Genomic DNA, 14,527 nt, shown 5'->3' with positions numbered 1-14,527 from the left:
CCAGGACTCTTGTAATGTGGAATCCATTCTATTGACCGAGCGCAAAGAAAATTCCCAATTCGGAACTCAAACTCGGAAAAATGCTTTCTTTTTAACAATGCTGATGTGAAAGCAATGCACCTTAGCAAAAAGAGTGTCATGTCAATCTATAATGAAAACTTAATATATAAGTTAAAGTTTAAATTTAGTGAGGGAAATGCAAAAAAAATTCCCGAATTTGGATGGATTTATTATTACTAATATATATATATATATATATCAAAAATTTCCAAGATTAGTTGTTGCAGAATCACATAGCTCAAGATATGCAGTACTAAATTACCACTTTATTTCCACGTAACATGGCGACAATTCCAAGATACATCTGTGCGTGTTCCCAAATCGCAAGGCTGCGCATACACATGCATCACAGCAGCATTCAGACTACACAACAGTCGACTGGATAAAAGATGGGAATAAAGAAAACCACAAGACATCATATGATAGGGATGGTGTGAAGTGTCCCAAATCATCATAATGCTGCTGCTGCTCTTAATTTTTGGCGCTTGGTTTGCTGCTCTTGGCCTGCGGTAAAGCGTCAGATCAGTAGTCTACGAGTATACCCCTCATCACTTTCTTGGTTTTTTTAAGTTGGGTCATTTCAATAATAACTCTGCTGTTTTGACACTGTCATGCATCGATTATTTAGGACTCGATCACAGAAAACTGTAATGTATCAATTATTTAAGGACCGATCACATGGCAATTTTTGCAATCTCGCTCGATTCAATTGGGTAAAGATGGCATGCATCGATCACACAAAACTTACCGATATGCGGATTAGAGGAAATTGGACGATCCCATTTAAGGCTTCTACCATCCGACGACACTTGTTTTGTACTGAGAATATATATATACATTTTCAGTATTTCTAAAGAATTTTTATTGATATTGTTCGTCGATATAGGTAGGATCAGTCCAAGTGCTGATTGCTACATTATCGATACACGAAATTATATTTTTTTTAATTAAATTACAACTATTTAAATTTATTTTAGTAAAATTTTCTTTTACTTTTTCTCTTACCACTGAATCTATCTTTTCTTTTTCTCCATATGAATAGTCTTTCAAGAGTCAGGAATCCGATGTACCTTCTTCTTCAGCTCCCGGGGCTTCTTCTCGGACTTCTTGGGAGCCCGCTTCGCTACGGGAGCCTTCGGTGCTCCGTCGCCGGCCTTGGCAGGCTCTTTTCTCTCTCCCACAGCAACCCTTGCAGGTCTTGCAGCCTTGACTGTCGCCATTTTTTCTCACAGCTCTCTACTAGTAGAGAAAAGAAGGCTGAGAAAAGCTAGCAAATGGTGCTCGGGATAAGTAGATTTAGCTTCCAAACTTGGGGTACTTATAGCGAACACTTGGTACTAGACAGATAACATCTCGAATTGGATTCACATCCCAAGGAGGACAAAGTAATTGTTGCATGTTGACATGGAATAAGTACTACGATTTGGTAGCCGTTTCCATGGAATTAGATGCAAGTTCTCATAAGGAATCGAACAAGTTCTTAAAGATTTCGACAAAAGAGGATGCTTCTAAATGTAACATCATAATTAGTTTTATATCGAAAATAGATAGAACTAAAATTAATTTATAAGAGTCAGATGAGTATATTATTATTAACTTGAACTTAAATATTTTAATATAATAATTTAAGTTTAATAAAATCAACATATCAATTATTCCATCAAACCAGGACAATTGGAGGGCTATATTAGATCTTGACGATAACTTCAAATACTTTGAGTTAATAGTTTAGACTTAATGAAGCCAATAGATTAATTATCTCATATTGAATCATAATAAGATTGATAAGAAATAAAAAATAAAAAATGAGTTCCTCGTACCACTCTTGCATTTTATATAATCTTTATAAAAAATAAAAAATATTTATAAATTTTTTTTGGAGCTTTAGACAATCGTGTTTCTATATGTGCTGATATTTGAAGTGATCAATAGTAAATGTACTAATACAAGAGAGTCACTTGTCATTAGATAGATAATGGGTGAATCATGCAAAATGAGTTATTTCTTTTAGAGTTTTTGATGAATGACATACAATTAATAATATTTATACAATGATAAAAATAATTTTAGAATAGTGTTATTTAGTTTCCAAAATTTTTATCAGTTTTGATAATGTAGTGGCAAATACTATTTCGATTATGGTATTACAGAAAGTTTGTCAATCTACTTTTAGTGGTATCTTTTCTGATGTTACCATGTTTTGAATTTATATACACAAGACGGATTTAGATCTCTTAAAAATTTCCTTTTTTCTATTTAACAACCTATTAAATTTTTATGGGGTCATCCATAAGTAATGAAAGAATGAGCTAGATTTTATAAATTAAATAGCGAAAGGTCCAAAAGGTCCAATGAGGAATTCTATTGGGATGTTCCTACCCAAGAGAATTCCTCATATGAATTGCTCAAAGAATCTTTTGAATATAAAAAATATTATATAATTTTATTATAGCTTTAAAAACTTCTAATAATACAATATATACTTTGTCCAGTGTTTATTATCTATTGTACATATTTTTTTATTGTACATATTTTTTAGTTGTTTGTATTAATATTATTAGTGCATTAGAAGAATATCACAATGATGATGATTTAAATATGACAATAATAGCTATGAAATCATAATGGATAAATTATTTTCTTGAAATTCTGTTGGTTTATTTAGTTGCATGTTTTTTTGACTCTTGTATTAGATTAGATAGTTTAGGTGATTATTTATTTATTTACTATAAATACTTAAGAGTATTAGTTATAGGTGCCCTATAAGCCAATCACGTGAGTGATAATACCTGTGACACATTATGATGATCTTTTTACTTATTATTACTAACATTTTATCACATATTATTTAGATGTGTAATGTGATGTCCTTAGATCTGTGCTATGAGAATCAAATCGTGATTAGATCATGATAATTAGATTGATTCGTCTTGAAACACAAATCCTAAATCATCTCAATCATAGGTTATTCGAGAAGAACATCGAGATAATCGGATAGACTAGTGCACTGTATACTTATCTATATGATAGAGGTGGTTGGTCTCATAGTCGTTCGTGTGGGGATACTAGAGATATAATGTAGGTGCTCATTAGAGAATGAGTTCACTGATTGATCCGCTTACGTACCTAACATCAGACAGCGATTCTATAGTCCCAATTGTGTCTCTAGTCCTTAGACTTAAGACACTAAAGATATCTTATATGAGTACTCTATTTTTTTATGTCGGACTTATAGGTTTGGAAGTTCCAGATCTAGTACAACTGGTTCTCGGGAATGACAACCAACCTTACGAAGACAATTGAGTGTCAATAGAGGATCATCCGCTCTTGGTATCATGAGAGAAACATCCCATATGTGCTCGCTCAGACAAAATCTCTAGCTAGGGTCATTCAAATTGAGAGATGAGTCTTCCGGGAGAATTCGATTAGAGTGAGGCTTAGACAAGATTTCGTATGGGCTTGATGTTACTATGCCCAATATACGGTCTCTAGGATATTAGATAGATGAGATGCTAGTTATATGTGTCATACAAACCAATCACGTGAGTGGTGGCATGCATGAAATGACACATAATATTTATTATTATTATTATTATGATATTTTTTTATTTTATATTGCTTGATGCATAAATATATTGTGATGTTCATATCTGTGCAATGAGAATTGGATCATGATGAGATCGTGATAATGAGATGGATTCACCTTTAAACACAGACCGTAAATAATCCTGGTCATAGGTTACCCGAGAGGGATATCAAGATAACCGGATAAACTAGTGTATTGTATGCCCATCCATATGATGAAGGCGGATGGTATCATAGCTGCTAATGTGGGGATACTAGGGCTATAGTGCAAGTGCTCATTGGAGAATTAGTTCACTGATTGATCCGCTCACGGAATGCTAGATGGTTGATGACACCTCATTGTCAAACAATGATTCCGTCGTCTCAATGTGTACTTAGTGTTGAATCTCAGATTTTGATGATGAAATCATTGTTGAATCTCGGATTTTGATGATGAAGTCAATTGTCATTTGTTGTCTAATCTATGTGTTGAGATAAGTGTGTAGGATTAACTACGATGAAAGTAAGACATGCAGCAGGAGTTGCGCCGGAGTCATGACAATGATCACGTTGGGAGTTCGAGAGCTCGACGGAAGTTCGGACAATCGTCGGAGGTTCTACGGGAACAAATCCGAGAAGTCCAGAAGCTTGCCAAAGAAGCTCGTCGGAACTTGCTAAGTGGATCGTCGCAAGTCCAGGAGTTTGCCGGAAGTCTGCAGGAGCATCACCGAGGGTTCATCGGATGATCGACGGAAGTTCGCCGGAAACTCGCTGGAAGAAGCGATTGACGCACCGGAGCAAGCTGCAGAAATTGTCTTAGGATTTATTGTAGTTAGCACTAATGATTAAGTTGAAAATGGGAGGTGATCCCATTAGCTTAATCTTGGGGCAATTGGGCCCCTGAAAAACCCAAATTGGGCCGAATGGATCAACCCATTCGGACCCTGGTTGCTGTGGGAGGTGCAACCGCCCAAGCCAGGAGGTGCAACCGCCTGGGCTAAGTCTCCCAGGGAGATTGGGCGGTGCAACTGCCCCAGCTAGGAGGTGCAACCGCCTGGGCTCAGTCTCAGAGCGAGACTGGGTGGTGCAACCTCTCCTGACTAGAGGTGGCACCGCCTGAGCTCAAGTTTCGAGCTCTGCCAGGTGGTGCAACCGCCCTAGTCAAGAGGTGCAACCGCTTGAGCTCGGTCTTCGAGCTATGGCAGAGGTGCAACCGCCCCTGACAGAGGTGGCACCACCTAGAGGCTCAGTCTTCGAGCTCTGCCAAGCGGTGCAACCGCCCCAGTCAGGAGGTGCAACCGCCTGATCCCGGAATTCCGAGAATTGACAATTTTGAGCTCCAAATTTGAACTGGGTTGGGGCCTATAAATACCCCACCCATTCAGCACTGAAAGGAGCAACTTACACTCGAAATCTTGATATCTTTCTGTGATTCTTAGAGCTCAAAACTGTTGTAAAGACCAAAAGTTCTCCTCCTTCTGTTCTTCAAAGTTTGAGTTGTAAAGAGAGGAGAGAAAACTTCTATAAGGGTTGTCTCCTAAGCCCGTCAAAAGGAGTGAATCTGTAAGAGGGTGGTTGGCCTTCGCCTATTGAAGGAAGGCCTCTAGTTGACGTCGGTGACCTCGTCGGTGGAGGAAGCCAAAAGTGGAGTAGGTCAAGATTGACCGAACCACTCTAAATCTCAGTTTGCATTTCCTTTGAGCATTTTACCTTCACTGCAAACTTCTCAATAGCTTACTGCCTTCTGTGATTTTACGAACAAGTTTCTAAGTTCAGAACTTTCCGAATCTACGTTTAGACGTAAATCGACTTTTTTCGTATGATCATCATATTTCAGTTTACGTTTACGTTTTGATTTCAATCATAACTATTTACTGCCTTCTGCGATCTTATGAATAAGTTTCTAAGTTCAGAACTTTCTAAATCTGCGTTTAGACGTAAATCAGCTTTTATAGTACGAACGTCGCATTTCAGTTTACGCTTGTATTCTGCTTTCCATCATAAACTGCAAACTGCCTTCATAGATCTACTTTAACGTCATCTCGCTTAATCTCAAGTTAAAGTAATCTTAGAATCGGCTTTCACATCGAAATTGTTTTTATCGAACGAACGCAGCTTTCGTTTTAATTGTTGAAAAATTTTCGCTGCACTAATTCACCCCCCCCCCCCCTCTTAGTGCTCTTGATCCTAACAATCAATTGATGAGTTTATGATCTAATTTACATTTTGAGTAACGCAGGACTATCTTCGATTAAGAAGAGGCAAATTGATTAAAGTAGGAGGAATCATAAATTGGGCTAGAGTGAATAGGTTTGAAGGTTGGACATCGGGCTGGAGGATCGGTCGACATATCGGCAGAAGGTTTCGTACCGTGAATTCGGGTATCAGGTTGAAAGATTAGACATTGCACTAAGGAGATCAGAATTTACGGGAGTTAACATGCCGATTGGGCAATACGCCGAAGGAGAGGACGATGCGTAGAAGGATCGGATGAACGTCGAATAAACCAATTGTTGAATCTTAGATTTTGATGATGAATTGATAGTATTTATAATTTAATCTATATTTTGAGTGACGCAAGAAGCTTCGATCAGGGAGAGACAATTAAAGCAGAAAAAATCATGTTGGATCGGAGAAAAACATGTCAGAAGATTGGACGTCACGTTAGAGGATCGATCGACATATTGATAGAAGGCTTTGGGCTATGGTTTCAGGCATTGGGCTAAGAAAAACGAATATTGTGCTAAGGATATTAGAGTTATAGAGGTCAATTGGCCGATTGGGCAATAGGCCGTAAGAGAGGACGATGCACCGAAGAATCGGACGAAGCGTCGATGGGCCAATGACATGTCAGACAATATGATTCATGCTTAGTAATAATTGTCTAGATTGAAGTGTGTTTTATTTGTGCAGGATTAACAATGATAGCAAGGCATAAAGCAAAATGATGTCCTAGAGTCAAGAACATCATTTTGTTGGGAGTTCGAGAGTTCGTTGGAAGTTCGGACGTTCATCGGAAGTTCTGTTAGAATTTATTGAGAAGTCCAAGAGCTTGCCAAAGAAGCTCATCGGAACTTGCAAAGAAGATTATCGTGAAGTCCAGGAGCTTGGGAGTCTGTTGGAACATTGTTGAGAGATCGTCGGAAGTTCGCCGGAAGATCGCTAGAAGCTTGCCAGAAGAAACCTAGACTTACGGACTTTGTTTAGCTTAGTAAATATCTTAAAATTCATAGTTTGCACATAATTGAGATTATAATTGGGCCAACCCAATTAGGGGATAGTTGGGCCAAGTTTGGACTGTGTTGGGTCAAGAGAAATGCCCAAACAGTGACCAAATAGGTAAAACCGTCATGGCACAGTCTCCGAGACTATGTCAAGTGGTGGTACCGCTAGTTTGGGCAGTGGTACTGCCCAGACATAGTCTTCTAGGTGGTGGTAATGCTAGACTAGATAGTGGTACCGTCAAGTGTTAGACCACAGGCGGTGGTACCGCCCAGTGCAGGCGGTGGTATCGCTCGTACCCTAAAATTTTAGGGATTTAAATTTGAGCTCTATTTTTGAAGCAATTTGGGGTCTATAAATACCCTAGCTATTCTTGCATGGAGAAGCAATAAAAGTGAACAAAATTTGTGTTCCTAGAGTTGAAAACCCTTGTAAAGTATAGAGTCCCTCCTCCTAAAGTTTAAAGACCTAAAGTTTATCGATCTTTGTCGTAATGAAAGTTCTTTTTCATTTTAAACGATGATGCATAGTTTTGTTTGGCATAAAAAGATAAAAATATGCTTGTATGAAATCAAATCACTTAGATTAAAACAAAAAGAGAGAATGCATATTTTTCTTGAAAATACCTCTAAAGCTTTTCGATTTTTCAACAAGTGATTCTTAGTGATGAATCTATCTTATGTAATCTCTTGAAAATTATCTTGATTTGAAGATTTAAATTTAAATAAGCTTTATCTTGATTTTTTGAAATTTATAACTTGAAATTTCTTATGCATGAATCAAGATATTATATCATTTGATCTCCTATGTTTCTTTTATCCACTTATAAAAGAAGAGATTTGTTGAAATAAATCATGTCTTATGGCATTCATGAAAAATTGAGACATTATGTATAAATCGAGTTCTCATAAGAATCTATTTATATTTCCTTCATTGATTTTTCTTGAAAGATTTTAATTATTTTGATTATTTGAATTTGAATGAGTTTTTATCTATATCATCATTTTGATTCCTCGGAATTACTTGAGATTTGAATTTGGATCATAAAATTTCTTATGCATGAATTGAAAATTTTCTTTCCTATGTTTCTTTTTGTGATTTACTAAAGAGAATATATTTTTCGGAATTCATGACTTAAATTTTTTTTTGAATGTTCTTTATTATTTGATCTCCTAAGATTTTTTTTAATTATTTAAGAGGAGATTTGTCAAAATGAATCATGTCTTTTGGTACTCACATGATATCATCTTTCATGATATGATTTTTCTTTGTATAATTTCTTGTATTCATGAAATATATCTCATCATCGAAATTTTCTTGATATCTTCCATGTGATGACTTGAATATTTACACCATTATGTTCTTTCCTTTTTCTTTTTTGTTTATAATGACAAAAGGGGGAAAGAAAATAGCTAATATCTCAAGAGAACCAAATTTTCTAACTTGAATGATAAACTTAGACATGTTAGAGCTCCCAAACGCATAAATTTTTCTTATACATTTTTTGGATCATGATCTTCATTTCTCAAATTTCAGATTTGATCTTTCTTTTTTTATGATTGAAATAATGATTGGAATATTGGTGTAATTATAAATGATGATTTGGTATTATGCATGCAATACTTTAATTTATGATAATGATGCATACAATGATGAAATATTCATGATGAAAAATTGTTTTGATATTCATGACTTGATTTTTCATTTTTGTTATTTATCTTTGTCATAATTTAAAAATTATTGTAAAGGGAAAAATAATTATAAAATTATATTCTTCCATTCTTTAAGCCAATGACAAAGGGGGAGAAAGAATTACTAGTATGCACGTCTCTAAAGAAAAATATTTATTAGCTTGCACAATTCAAAGAAGATGCAAAAATATACTAGAGAAGCAAAGATTGCTAACTTGTATATTTTAAAAAGCAAAAGTTACTTTTTTAAACATCTCAAATATTGTTAACTTATATATTCTAAAATGATTCATTGCTATCTTGCTAGCTTGCTATCTTACATTCTTTTTCAGAAACTTGCTAGCCTTAATACTTCAAAAAGAAGTAACACTTGTAAAATTTGCTAGCTTGTATGGTGCAAAATTTGTTAGCTTGCTTGATGTAAAACTTGTTAGAATTGCTAGCCTAAACATTGCAAAGGAAGTAAAATTGCTAGCTTGCACTTCTCAAAAGAGAAGAAAGAACTTGGTATCTTGAAGATCACCAAGACTTGCTAGCTTGCAATATCAAGAGAAGCAATAGTGCTATCTTGCCTATCTCAAGAAGCAAAACATGCTAAACTTGCACATAAAGCAAAATTGACAAACTTGCAAAACTCAAATTTTTGCTAGCTTACATGATGATAAAACTGAAGATTATATTTATAATGCAATGATTTGAATTGTAATATGTCCTAAACACTTGATAGTTGAACTTCTCCTTTTTGTTGATGACAAAGGGGGAGAAGTATGATGATGTTATGCATAAGTTTATGATAACATGTTGCTTGAATTTTTGAATCCAAGAGTTCCATCAATATGACATATTGATAGGGGGAGTTAAGGTTAACTCCATCATCAATTGGTTGTCATCATAAAAAAGAGAGAGATTGTTGAATCTCGGATTTTGATGATGAAACCAATTGATAGTGTTTATGATTTAATTTGTGTTTTGAGTGACGTAGGAAGCTTTGATCAGGGAGGGATAATTAAAGCAAAAAGAATCATGTTAGGCCGGAGAAAAACACGTCAAAAGATTGAACGTTGTGCCCGAGGATTGGTCGATGTAACGACAGAAGGCTTCAGGCCATAGTTTTGGGCATCGGGCCAAGAAGAGTGGATATTGCGCTAAGGATATCAAAGTTACGGAGGTCAACTGGTCGATTGGGCAATAGGCCACAAGAGAGGACGATGCACCGAAGAATCGGACGAAGCATCGATAGACAAATGATATGCCGGAGAACATGATTCATGCTTAGTAATAATTGTCTAGATCGAAGTGTATTTTATTTGTGTAGGATTAACTATGATAGCAAAGCATAAAGCAAAATGAAGTCCCGGAGTCAAGAATATGATTTCGTTGGGAGTTCGAGAGTTCGTCAAAAGTCCGAACGTTAGTCGAAAGTTCTGTCGGAATTGACCGAGAAGTCTAGGAGCTTGCCAAAGAAGCTTATTGGAACTTGCTAAGAATATCGTCATGAAGTCCGGGAGCTTGCCGGGAGTCTGTTGGAACATTGTCGAGAGATCATCGGAAGTTCACCGAAAGATCGCTGGAAGCTCGTCGGAAGAACCTAGACTTACAGACTTTATTTAGCTTAGTAAATATCTTAAAATTCATAGTTAGCACATAATTGGGATTAGAATTTGGCCAACCTAATTAGGGAACTATTGGGCCAAGTTTGGACTATGTTGAGCCAAGAGAAAGGCCCAAACAGTGACCAAACAAGTAAAACCATCATGGCATAGTCTTTGAGACTGTGTTAGGCGGTGGTACCACCCATACATAGTCTTATAGGCAGTGGTACTACTAGACTGAGTGATGGTACCACATAGTGTTAGACTGCAGGCGGTGGTATCGCTTATACCCTAAAATTTTGAGGATTTGAATTTTGGCTCCATTTTTGAAGCTATTTGGGGTCTATAAATACTCTAGCTATTCCTGCATAGAAAAGCAAGAAAAGTGAATAAAATCTCTATGTTTCTATAGTTGAAAACCCTTGTAAAGTATAGAGTCCCTCCTCCTAAAGTTTAGAGACCATTCTAAGGAAGAGTGTGAGGGAAGCTTTGCAAAAAGGGGGTGTAAAGGTTCTCTCCTAAGCTTACAAAAGGAGAATAGAGTTGTAAGAATGAGGTTGACCTTCACCTATTAAAGGAAGATCGTTAGTGTATGCCGGTGGCCTCGATGGAAGAGGAATCGATGGAGTGGATATAGGTCATGACGACCGAACCACTATAAAATGGTTTATATTTCTGTTTTGCTATATACTTTAACTACAAACTACCTTACTTTATTTGCTCATCACATTCTTGTAAACGTTTTAAAGTTAAACACCTTCCGAGATTGGTTTTTGACGAACGAAGATTTTATAAAACCGATATTTTTATCCGCTGCACTAATTCACCCCCCTATTAGTGCCGACTTGTTCCTAAAAATACACTACTGGGACGATAGAATCACTGACTGATAATAAAGCATCATCAACCATTCAGAATTTTGTGAGTAAATCAATCAGTGAACTCATTCTCCAATGAGCACTTGCACTATATCCCTAGTGTCCTCACACGAGCAATTATAAGACCAACTACATCCATCATACAAACGGTTATACAACACATCAGTCTATCCAGTTATCTTGATATTCCTCTTGAGTAACCTATGATTGAAATTATTTAGAATTTATGTTTAAAGACAAATTGATCTCAGAATCGGTCTCATTATCGTGATCTCATCACGATCCGATTCCCATTGTATAGATCCATGAACATCAAAATATATTCATGTAATAAGCAATATAAAGTAATAAAATATTAAATAATAATAATAAGTAAAAAGATTGTGTATCAAGTCACACGTGTCATCACTCACGTGATTGGCTTGTAGGGCACCTATAACTAACAATCTCTCACTTAACCTAAAGCCAATTACCTTTGTATCTGATCCCCATCAGACCCCTATGATGCTAAAAGCTAATCTGTTGTTAGGACTCTAGCTAGGAGAGTCCTAATTAAATTTTTTTGAAAGGGGCATCATGTAAAACCTACCTTGTCGACCCCTATTAAAGAAGTGAAGAGGCTGGCTAGGGTTAGGGTTAGTTGGGAGGGTGCTTCTTAGAGTATGAGTCTTATTAGGAGTTGGTTAGAAGTAGGAATCTTGAGTAGGATGTTAGGATCGAGAGCACTAAGAGGGGGGGGGGTGAATTAGTGCAGCGGAAATCTTACAGCGATTAAATACCAAAAGCTGCGTTCGTTCAATAAAAACTATTATGATGCAAAAGCTAATTCTCAGTTTGTATGAAAGCGCAGTTTGCGTCTAAGCGCAGATTGCGTCTAAGCGCAGTTTGCGTCTAAGCGCAGTTTTGCGTCTAAGTGCAGATTTACGTCTAAACGCAGTTTTACGTCTAAACACAGATTTACGTCTAAACTCAGATTTACGTCTAAACTCAGATTTACGTCTAAACGCAGTTTTATGTCTAAACGCATATTTACGTCTAAACGCAGTTTTACGTCTAAACGCAGATTTACGTTTAAACGCAGATTTACGTCCAAACGCAGTTTTACGTTTAGACGCAGATTTACGTCTAAACTTTGAAACTCGTTTGTATACTCGCAGAAGGCAGTATGCAGTTGAAATCAAGATGTAAACATGAACTGAGATCTGATGATTGTGCGAGGAAAGCCGATTTACGTCTGAATGCAGTTTTACGTCTAAATGTTGAAACTCGTTCGTAAAATTGTAGAGGACAGTTTGCAGTTATCAATAGGATCAAAATGTAAGTGTGTACTGCAAAGAAGCTCGTTCGTAAAAGCACGAAAGACAGTTCTGCAGAATCAAACGTAAACTGTAATGTATGAAAATACGAATTTACGTCTGAATGTAGATTCGGAAGAACAGCACTTAGAACTTGTTCGTGAAAGCGCAGAGAGCAGTAGTAATGAAGGAGGTTTGCAGTAATGATAGAGTGCTAAAAATTAAACGCAAACCAGAGATTTAGAGTGGTTCGGTCAGCCTTGACCTACTCCACTTTTGGCTTCCTCCACCGACGAGGTTGCCGACGTCAACTAGGGGCCTTCCTTCAATAGGCGAAGGCCAACTACCCTCTTACAGATTCACTCCTTTTGACGGGCTTAGGAGACAACCCTTTCAGATGTTTTCTCTCCTCTCTTTACAACTCAAACTTGAAGAACAGAAGGAGGAGGAAAACTAGCAGTTTTGAGCTCTAAGAACCACTGAAAAGATCAAGATTTCGGGTAAGTTCTTTTTATTTTCAGTGCTGAATGGGTGGGGTATTTATAGGCCCCAACCCAGTTCAAAATTCGAGCTCAAAACCATCAAATCCCGGAATTCCGGGATCAGGCGGTTGCACCTCTTGACTGGAGAGGTTGCACCGCCTGGCAGAGCTCGAAGACTGAGCTCAGGCGGGTGCACCTCTCTGTCAGGGGTGGTTGCACCTTCCTGCCAGAGCTCGAAGACCGAGCTCAGGCGATGCATCACCTGTCCAAGGAGGTTGCATCACCTTGCCAGAGCTCGAAGACCGAGCTCGGTGGTTGCACCTCTCGGCAGAGCTCGGAACTTGAGCTCTGGCGGTGCTACCTCTTGACAGAGGAGGTTGCACCGCCCAGTCTCACTTGGAGACTGAGCCGTGGGCGGTTGCACCTCCTGGCTGGAGCGGTTGCACCTCCCTGCCTGGGCGGTTGCACCTCCCACAGCTACTTGGGCTCGAATGGGTTGAACCATTCGACCCAACTTGAGTTCATCAGGGGCCCAATTGCCCCAGGATTAAGCTAATGGGATCACCTCCCATTTCTAACTTAATCACCGTGCTAACTACGATTAAATCTAAGACAAATTCTGCAGCTCTGCTTCGGTACGTCAATCGCTTCTTCCGACGAGTTTCCGGCGAACTTCCGTCGATCATCCGATGAACCCTCGGTGATGCTTCTGCGGACTTCCGGCAAACTCCTGGACTTTGCGACGATCCACTTGGCGAGTTCCGACGAGCTTCGCTTGGCAAGCTTCTGGACTTCTCGGATCTGTTCTTGCTGAACCTCCGACGACCGTCCGAACTTCCGTCGAACTCTAGAACTCCCAACGTGATCATGATCTTGACTCCGGCGCAACACCTGCTGCTTGTCTAACTTTCATCGTAGTTAATCCTGCACAACAAAACAAAAACTTCGATCGAGACAATTAGTTCTAAGCAATTAACCAAGTTGTCCGGCATGTCATTGGTCTCTCGACGCTTCGTCCGATTCTTCGGCGCATCGTCCTCTTCTGCAGCCTATTGCCCAATCGGCCAGTCGACTCCGCAACTCCGATATCCTTGGCACAATACCCGCTCTTCTTGGCCCGATGCCCGAGTCCACAACCCGAAGCCTTCTGTCGATACGTCGACCGTTCCACCGGCCCGACGTCCAATCTTCTGACATGTTCCTCCGGCACAACATGATGTTCCTGCTTTAATTGTCTCATCCTGATCGAAGCATCCTGCGTCACTCAAAACGTAGATTAAATCATAAACATATATCAAGTAGTTTCATCATCAAAATACGAGATTCAACATAGGAGTCCTATTAGAAAATAGGGTTTAGAAGCCCTATAAATAGCCATGTATTCATCCTCTTTTGACAAGCAATAGATGAATCTTTTTAGCAGCCTTTGAGTAACAACTTAGAGGAAGGAACCCCTATAGAGTTCCAAGGAGGACGATCCCCTAAAGAGATTAATCCCGAGCTTAAAATCCGCAAGGGTTCTAATACTTGGTATTAGAGCAGCGTTCTTGACATCTTACTGCCCTTCCATAGCCATCCATCAGCCCTCCATAGCCGCCCAAAGAAATTCTCACAATTACTAAAAAGATCGTTGTCGAATTCTGCCATCATCTCCACCATCATGGATCATCCTTTGATCTCCTCGTGAATTGCAATAGGTTCTAGTTTCCTACCTTACTATTACTGCAAATTAGTTATCTTTAT

At 38.2% G+C, this 14,527-nt stretch overlaps 1 long non-coding RNA gene across 1 annotated transcript; it reads right to left on the bottom strand.

Moving 5' to 3' along the window:
• Positions 1-306: 306 nt before the first annotated feature.
• On the bottom strand, positions 307-1,395 carry LOC135642140 (uncharacterized). The gene is made up of 2 exons (XR_010497881.1): positions 1,131-1,395; positions 307-564 (listed from the first exon to the last, which is right to left on the bottom strand). It is a non-coding gene; the product is annotated as an uncharacterized LOC135642140 (long non-coding RNA).
• Between the last annotated feature and the right edge of the window lie 13,132 nt (positions 1,396-14,527).

Source organism: Musa acuminata, chromosome BXJ3-7, assembly GCF_036884655.1.
Source record: "Musa acuminata AAA Group cultivar baxijiao chromosome BXJ3-7, Cavendish_Baxijiao_AAA, whole genome shotgun sequence".
NCBI classification, from domain to species: Eukaryota; Viridiplantae; Streptophyta; class Magnoliopsida; order Zingiberales; family Musaceae; genus Musa; species Musa acuminata.
The sequence above is the reverse complement of the archived record's forward strand: the minus strand, read 5'-3'. Positions and strand labels throughout refer to the sequence as shown.